Source organism: Ranitomeya imitator, chromosome 2 (genome assembly GCF_032444005.1).
Source record: "Ranitomeya imitator isolate aRanImi1 chromosome 2, aRanImi1.pri, whole genome shotgun sequence".
Classification (NCBI taxonomy): domain Eukaryota; kingdom Metazoa; phylum Chordata; class Amphibia; order Anura; family Dendrobatidae; genus Ranitomeya; species Ranitomeya imitator.
The window spans coordinates 293,590,893-293,600,419 of record NC_091283.1 but is presented as its reverse complement, the minus strand read 5'-3'; positions in this window follow the sequence as shown (position 1 = coordinate 293,600,419).

Here is a 9,527-nt window from a genome sequence, read left to right as displayed (position 1 = left end):
TCATCAACAGTGACATTTTCTACGGTATTATAACATTTTGGGAGTATCTCGACCCATTTACTCCACAAATCCCTAATTGGGGCAAGTTTATCTGTGCTTCTTCTTTCAGATCTATCCGTTTTGTCATCAAACCGTAGAACTCTGGAAATTTCGTGGAATCTTTCTAAAGACATGGTGGCCCTAAATATATGGCGCCCCGTTTCCGAATTCCACAAACTTTTAGTGGACTCTCCATATGATTTGTATACTCCAGCTAATAGAAGTAACCCGATGTAAGCATTCATAGCCGTCACATCGAAGTTCTTCCATTTATCGCCATAAACCTTTTTTCCCTCAATGTTTGTCATTTGGATAAGTATATTTTGCATGGCTATATTTATGAATAATAGGAATGCCGATTGAATGTCATCAATTCTAGCAATTGCATATCTAGTGGGACCTGGAGTATCTGTGATGACATTTGATGAAGACCTTCTACCAGTCGGAGCAGGAGGCTGCAATTTCCAAACGACATCTTTGTTTTTTGAATTGATTTCTTGCGTCAGACCGGTTGTCGGGGTTTCCACATCAGATTCACCCTCAGAATCCGAGTTCTCGGCAATATCTTCATCCTCACTAATGTTGTCCTCCTCTTCGGAGACATTTTCAGGTGGGACATCCTCGTCTGTATCGGTGTCGTTTATAAACTCCTCCAATTCAGCTTGGGTGAAGTGTCTTCTTCTCATGCTGTAAGGCATCACTGTTGAATGAAAAAATAAAATATATCCATAAACAATGAATGAAAAAAAAATCAAAACAATTTTGCAACAATACACACAATAACGTCCCGTCACACATTGAGATATGCCCTGTGACTATGGTGCTGGAGCGTCGCAAACAAAAATGAGGCATGCACTCATTCTATCACAGCAGTGAGAATATGTACTCATAAGCAGACATTGAGTCTACACAACCCTAATGCTAACCCCCTATCATCCATTCTATCACAGCAGTGAGAATATGTACTCATAAGCAGACATTGAGTCTACACAACCCTAATGCTAACCCCCTATCCATTTTATCACAGCAGTGAGAATATTGAATAATTTTAGAATAAAAGAATAATTTATCTGTAACATACCTGTAAAAATGGGACTTCAGAGCTCTGACGTCTGAACCTCTGCTCACTCTGTGTTGTCTCCAGCTGAACTGAAACTCTACACTGCTATGTTATCTGTCTACAGATAAGATCAGAGCAGACACCACCCTGCAGCAGGAAAAAGCTCACAGTACAACACTTTAGGTGAATTCTGCTTAGGACAGCATTGCACAGTGTAATACTGTACAACCAGCAAACACATGGAAAATCAGAAAATCATGATTTACAATATGAAATGTTGACAACTGAATGGAACTAGATCTATATGAACAGCAGGGTAAATAAAAACCAGTGAAATAAATTGCGCATAGCTATACTGGAAGCGAATCCGTCGGCTGTATCGCAACTTGAAAATGTTGGTATGTGTAAATCTTTTCTGACCTAAAGTAGTCAGATACATTGATAAATAGTAGTAGATGCAATATATAGTTCAAAATGAGGTGATAGCACCTTTATTTTTGTCATAAATTATCTGGAGAGCTGAATAAAGGCCTATCGGTCATTTTTGACCGAACAGTACAAGTGTAAAAAAAATTGTACCAAATAAAGTAAACAAAAATTAAAAAAAAAAAAAAATTCCCACAGAGAGTACCCCCCTAATGACGAAAAGTCAGGGAGCCTCAAGTCTCAGAATCACACGCTGAATTTTTATAACATTATAGAATTTCAAAAACGGTCATTTTTGACCTAACAGAACAGCAGGGTTAAAGGTCACAGGCTATATGCTTAAGCATTTCAAAATGAGGTAATGTACAAAAAATTAATGGTCATATTCCGCAAGTTACTAGTGTTCTAATATGGTAGAGGCTATGAACGTAGCGGCAGAACATCTTATGTTGTTATGAGACAGGAAAAATAGAAACCAATGTAAGTCTATAGGTCAAAATAGTATATAAGCCGACCTAACTCTTGTTCAGGAGATCTCTCATACTTTAAGAATCTCCAACCTGGACCACATCAACTTCAAGACCATATGTAAGAACCACTGAATGCTTGTTTTCTCTTTTATAATCTAATACTTATTTTTGGGTGCTATGAACTTACTTTTCTTCATTTTTGTAATCCCTTTTTGAATAAACATTAAAGGGAACCTGTCACCCCGAAAATCGCGGGTGAGGTAATCCCACCGGCATCAGTGGCTTATCTGCAGCATTCTATAATGCTGTAGATAAGCCCCCGATGTTACCTGAAAAAGGAGAAAAAGACGTTAGATTATACTCACCCAGGGGCGGTCCCGCTGCTGGTCTGGTCAGATGGGCGTCTCCGGTCCGCTGCGGCGCCTCCTATCTTCTTTCCATGACGTCCTCTTCTGATCTTCGGCCACGGCTCCGGCGCAGGCGTACTTTGCTCTGCCCTGTTGAGGGCAGACAAAGTACTGCAGTGCGCAGGCGCCGAGCCTCTGACCTTTCCGGCGCCTGCGCACTGCTGTACTATCCTCTGCCCTCAACAGGGCAGAGCAAAGTACGCCTGCGCCGGAGCCGTGGCTGAAGATCAGAAGAGGACGTCATGGAAAGAAGATGGGAGGCGACGCAGCGGACCGGAGACGCCCATCTGACCAGACCAGCAGCGGGACCGCCCCTGGGTGAGTATAATCTAACGTCTTTTTCTCCTTTTTCAGGTAACATCGGGGGCTTATCTACAGCATTATAGAATGCTGCAGATAAGCCCCTGATGCCGGTGGGATTACCTCACCCCCGATTTTCGGGGTGACAGGTTCCCTTTAAGATTTGTTTTATCCACGGGGCAGCACGGTGGCTTAGTGGTTAGCACAGCAGCCTTGCAGCGCTGGAGTACTGGGTTCAAATCCCACCAAGGACAACATCTGCAAAGAGTTTGTATGTTCTCTCCGTGTTTGCGTGGGTTTCCTCCGGGCACTCTGGTTTTCTCCCACATTCCAAAGACATACTGATAGGGAATTTAGATTGTGAGCCCCATTGGGGACAGCGATGATAATATGCTGCGGAATATGTTAGCGCTATATAAAAATAAAGATTATCCACACAATTCAATATTGCGTTCCTTTCTATCCTCACCGTGCTCTTACTTAAAAAAAAAAAAAAGTAAGAAAGTGTTATTTTTTCTAACATTTTGGGGAGCCCAGCCAAATCTGATTTTTGTGCTATTTTGGGTGGATTCCTTTCGATTGCACACGGGGGAGGAGAGCTCTGCTAAACACCTGTTGTTCAAGGCGCAGGAATTCCACTATTTCACGTCACAAGGATCAGACAGAGCCTACAGAGGAGTGAAGATTTGTGTCTCCAACCATAAAGAGCTGCATGTCTCCCATACAGGCAGAGGTCTGAGGAGTCAGTAAAGATACGGAGGACCATCCATTGACGGTTGGATCAATCCACTAGAGGAAAAGACATTCCATAGGTGAGAAAATGGATTTTATTCATGATTATTCTAAGAAAAGTAATATAGAGTTTAAGTTTGTTCATAGCCATGCAGATTCACAATTATGGTTTAGTTTGTATAGCCAATGTGAAGCAGAGAATCTTAAAATTGATAAGAGGTTTTTCTCAGTAAAACAAGTTACAGAGAAAGCTTCAAAATGGAATGCACATGGTCTGAGTGTACAATAATTTAGTTTTTGAGAAAACTGAAACACAAATACATAAAGCATGTACTATCACACGAGATTGGTCATACTGACACACAAGGTGACACACAAGAGTCTGACGGGGATTACTTCGATTGTCCAAATTGATATTGTCAGAACATAATGAACAATTGGAAGATCAAATTGATACTTGAACAGAATTATTGTCCAAATTGCATCAAGATATAAAAAAGGCTTCTGTTGTTACACGATCAAACAAACAGAAAGACAATGCGCCACATCATTTGTACCAGACACACAAAATCCAGATGTTTCAGTAGAAGATTTACAGGCAGATGAACCATAACAGAAAAAATGCCATGACAGAGCAGCACAAACTAATCTGAAAATACACGGTCAGTTAGTGAAGATTGTAAAAGACGTTCCAAACCTCAATGACAAGATGGATGCCTTATATAATGTGGACATTTTTGAATCAAACACAGATAAATGCAATCTTAATGATGAACAAAAAAAGAAGATATTCAAAGTATGGATATCCTCACATATGGGAAAAAGGTTACAGACCACACCCAGATTAAATGATAATGAATTGACACATAGCACAAAAGAAGACAAACTAAGACAATTAATACTGTTTACGACCGGCAAGGCCACTCCTACAATTGATGTTCTGGAAAATGTACGAACTAATATTAATGATGATCCATTTGCATGTTTGGTAAAATTTGAACAGGCCTTTAGGATGGTGATGGATCTTACGCCTCATCCGGAGCCAACATCCATGATCAGATTTTTTTGAAAAAAAGTTCAAATATTTAGATCCTGCCTCAGAGCAATTGGCTAGTGCTCAGCCATCATTGCAAGAAGCAACAGTGTTTATTGACAAAAATAGCTGTAGTTCATGAGAAGGAAGTCAGATGAAACCTAGACCCACAGTAACATCCAAGAACAGAGATTACATTGATCATAGAGGTAAAAATATTACACAAAGGAACAATATCCATTGTTATTTTTGTGGTATACCTGGGCACTTAAAGCGGCAGTGCAGAAAATTCTTGAGAGCAGAATCAGGGACAGGTACACAAGGAACAGGTAAGCTTGGAAGGGAAAACGGACTCGTGCCAAAATCATCCACCAAACCTTCCGCACCTCCATTACATTCTTCTGCACCCACTCACACTGACAACACCATTAATCAGACAGATCAGAGAGATGACCGTGAAGGAGACAGAGTCCAGGGACAGAATTCCAAGTGCTTTTAAAAAGGACATTGGTCTTCTCCCATCTCCTCCATCTTCTGACAATCACAGACTACTCCTACACCCCATCCATTGGAATTTGTAACTCGTTACATTTGATGACTGTGAAAGACCATTTATCAAAGGAAATTTAGCAGGACAGAATGTTGTATTTCTTATTGATACAGGAGCTCAATTAAGTGTTACAAATCTTGATTTGAAGCTACAACCAGATTCAACAGTTTGTACAATTGTTGGTTTTAGTAGAAAGGTGGAACTAAAGCAACCTTGGTTACCAATGTGACGTTGGAAATACCTAGTTCTTTCAAAACAGGAATTGACATTTGGTATTGTCGTGATTCTGAAAATATACTTGGCACAGATTTTGTGCAGAAATTCGGATGGGTAGTCGGTCTAGGAAATCAAGTGATCTGGAAAGATTCTAATGGTTGTAAAACTGAAGTCATTGACCCTAGTGATTATAGCCATGTTGGAAGTATTTGCTTAAATGATGTTGTGTCAACAGATCATTTGTGGCCTGAAACTGGTGGTGATGAGTTACTGACAGAAATTGTACAGCTTTTTCAGTTTCTTTGGGCTCTGTTCAGGAATGAGGTTGGTACAATGAAGAATGTTGTTGTAAATGTGGAAGGGCAAGATCTTCCACCACAACTTCAGTATAAATTGCCTCCAGAATCAATTGATTCTATGTCAAAGATCATACAGGAATTGTTAGATCAAGGTGTCATCCAAAAGGCTAATTCTGTAAGTAACAATCCTTTGTGGTGTGTCTTAAAATCTGATGGGTCTTATCAAATGATATTGGATTTGCGGATGTTTACCAAACATACTCCCAATGTAGCACCCATTGTTGCAGATACTCATGACATGATGGCAAGGTTGAATGCAGAGGCAACATACTTCTCTGTACTGGACATCAGTAATGGTTTTTCAGTATACCTCTTGAAAAGAGTTGTCAGTATAAGTTTGGATTTACTTTCTTGGATGAGCAGTATATGTTTTGCAGGTTACTTCAAGGAGCACACTTATCACCTAGTGCTTTCCATCAGGCGTTGGAAAAGGTATTATCTAGATTTTCTAGGCCTGATTGTATTTTTCAATATGTTGATGATATTCTGTTGTCTACTGATGATAAAGAATCACGTGTTTCTCTTCTGACAGAATTGTTTGAGCTGTTGCATGATGCAGGGTTGAAATTGATGCAGACTGAGGTCAGGTTTTTAGGAGTGTTGTTGAGTCCAGGAAAAGGACAGCTACTGCAGGAAAGAATAAAGGCAATTGCTTCTCTACCAATTCCAACATCACACAAGGCATTGTGACATTTCATGGGTCTTATGAACTATTCAAGGGACTTCATTGAGAATTTTACAGACAATGCCAGACCTTTGTATGATCTTTTAAAAGATGAAAATAGTGATTACTTTGGTCCTTGGGGTGATGAACAACAAACTTCATTTGAACAATTGAAAATCAATTTTTTCCTATCGCCACGACAGCACCCACAATGAGAGAGGGGATCCGCCCACCTTCCGGACAGGAACCTACAGGTTAAAAAGGGGCGGCCCCCCTCGCCCTCCAGTTTGGGTTCCTGTCCGGACGGCGGGAGCCTGCAGGAGTCTTTTTTGTCTTACCCGGGTCTGCCAAGCCTCTGTGCGGTGTCCGGGGGGAACGGCAGAGTCGGGGGCCCGGAAGCAGCGTCGGGGGAGGTCTTGTTTTCAGCCTCCCCCCTTGTCTGGCGAGGATCAGTGGCGTTCCTGGGGGAAGGCACGCCGCCCTGGGTCGTCCACACGCGCGCGATACTGCTGGAGCAGGTCGGCGCTTATGACTCGGAAGTAAAGGTAACGGCTTCCGGAGGAGACCGGGAGGAGGAGCGCGGGACTTTTGAAAGGAAGCAGCGCTTAGGTGAGTGTGTGTGCGGCAACATGTCTTTGGCAGGAGACGCCGAACACCGACAAGGAGAGCACATCAGCAGGTCTCATAGTGGGGATGTGGTACGCGGGCAGCAGGACCCTGGCAACCCGACGTCACGTCGCACCTCACCCCCTCAGAAACCGGTACTCTATATTTGTCAGCAGTGGTGAGTTTGATAGGTGAACCATTGCCTGATACAACTGTTTCTATACTATGCTTTGTTGTAGGAGAAGGTCTCCAAATCTAAACATAAGCAGTGTGCTTTATGCACAGAGCCTCTACCTGACACCTATGTAAAGAAATTATGTCAAACATGTATATGCCGTACGTTAGAAGAAGAGGCCCCTCTCCGGGTATCGGATTTGAGGGAAGTAATTAGGGAAGAAATAAAATCATCCCTTAAATCCAGACGGCATGAAAAAAGCAGTGTGGAGTTAGTGTCCGATTCCAGCCCTTCGCTACAAGAGGGCGAATGCTCGGAAAGTTCTTCGGCATCCTCTTCAGATGAGGAGGGAAGGCCTTGCTTTTCCACGGATAGTATGGAGACCTTAATTAGAGCAGTCCGTGCGACTATGGGGGTTGCAGAGAGTAAAGAACCGAAAACAACCCAGGAGATCATGTTCGCAGGGCTGAGCCAGAGAAGTCGGAAAGCTTTCCCAGTGGTGGATTCAGTTAAGGATCTGGTCAGACGGGAGTGGGACAAGCTGGTTAAGGGGTTTTTACCTTCAGCTGCAAAAAGAAGGTACCCCTTTGAGGATGACACCTTATCCCAGTGGATGAAGGTTCCGAAAGTAGATGCGGCAGTAGCCTCTACTTCGAAGACAGCCTCATTACCGTTAGAAGATGTAGGGCTCCTCAAGGATCCTTCAGACAGGAAGGCTGACATGCTCCTTAAAAAACTATGGGAGTCATCATCTGGAGCCTTTAAACCCGCTATCGCGGGCACCTGTACGGCTAGATCAATCATGGTCTGGGTGACTCAGCTGGAGGAACAGCTCAAAGCAAAGGTACCCAGGGATAAATTGTTGAATTCCCTGTCTCAGGTCAGAGAAGGAGCAGCTTATCTAGCGGATGCCTCGATTGATTCCCTGAAATTGGCCGCAAGATCGACAGGTCTTTCGAATGCAGCCAGACGGGCACTATGGCTAAAGACCTGGAAGGGGGATGCTCAGGCTAAAGCCAAATTGTGCTCCATTCCGTGTAGGGGTGAGTACCTATTCGGCCCGCTGCTGGATGACATCCTTGCAAAGGCAGAAGACAGAAAGAAGGGATTTCCTAAAACATTTAATCCCACTTTTAGGAATGCCTTCCGGAGATACATGCCCTTCAGAAAATTCCAGTCAGACCAACAGGGATATAATCATGACTGGGAAACGTCGGATCAAAAGAAGAAAGGTGGATACTATAAGAACCCTTCATCTTTCTCAAGACGTAGACGTAATTACAGATAGAACAGATCTACCAGTAGGGGGAAGACTAAGGTTGTTCTCAGAAGAATGGAGAAAGATAACTTCTAGTGCCTGGATAATGGGGGTAGTTGAGTCAGGGTTAAAATTAGAATTTTTGAGAACTCCCCCAAATCATTTTGTAATAACATCACTGGACACTCCGGCCCAACAACAGGCCTTAGAATTAGAGATTCAACAATTGCTTACAAAGCGAGTTATTGAAGAAGTACCAAAACATCAGGAGAAGACGGGTTTTTATTCTCCGCTATTCTTAATCTCTAAACCTGATAGGTCCTTTAGGACTATCATAAATTTACGTAAATTAAATAAATATCTTCAGTACCACGCTTTTAAGATGGAATCCATTAAATCAACAACTAAGCTTTTGTTTCCTAGGTGCTACATGTCGGTCTTGGATCTAAAAGATGCGTACTACCATCTTCCAGTTCACAGAAATCACCAGCAATTCCTCAGGATGGCAGTATGGGTAAACCATCAGATTAAACATTTTCAATTTTTGGCAATGCCCTTTGGCCTGTCCATGGCACCTAGAGTTTTTACAAAGGTTGTTTCGGAAGTAATGGCCCATATCCGGGAAAAGGAAACCCTTGTAGTGCCCTATCTAGACGATTTTTTGATAGTTGGAAATTCAATTGCTCAGTGTACGTCTAGGGTAAATGCCATAATATCATCCCTACAGGAACTCGGATGGATTATCAACTGGAAAAAGTCAAAACTGGAACCCACAAGACGTCAAATGTTCCTAGGAGTTCTTCTAGACTCAGAAGATCAGTCATCCTTCCTACCAGAAGAGCAGAAGCAGAAGATCATTCAAAGGATCACGGCCGTAAGAGAAGTTCCAAACTTAAGTTTAAGAGACGCAATGTCTCTACTGGGATCTTTGACTGCGTGTATATCGGCGGTGACATGGGCTCAGGCTCATACCCGAATGCTTCAATACGAAGTTCTTCAAGCAGAGAAAGATCTTCACGGTGCTCTAAGCAGAAAGTTCAAATTATCACCCGCCACTCTTCACGATCTGAGATGGTGGCTCAATCTAGCACATTTGTCAAAAGGAGTTCTCTGGACCATTACTCCGGACAATGTAGTTACAACAGTTGCCAGTCCATTCGGTTGGGGAGCCCATATGGGAGCCATTCTAACCCAAGGGCGATGGTCGATTCAAGAGTCCCAGAATTCCTCAA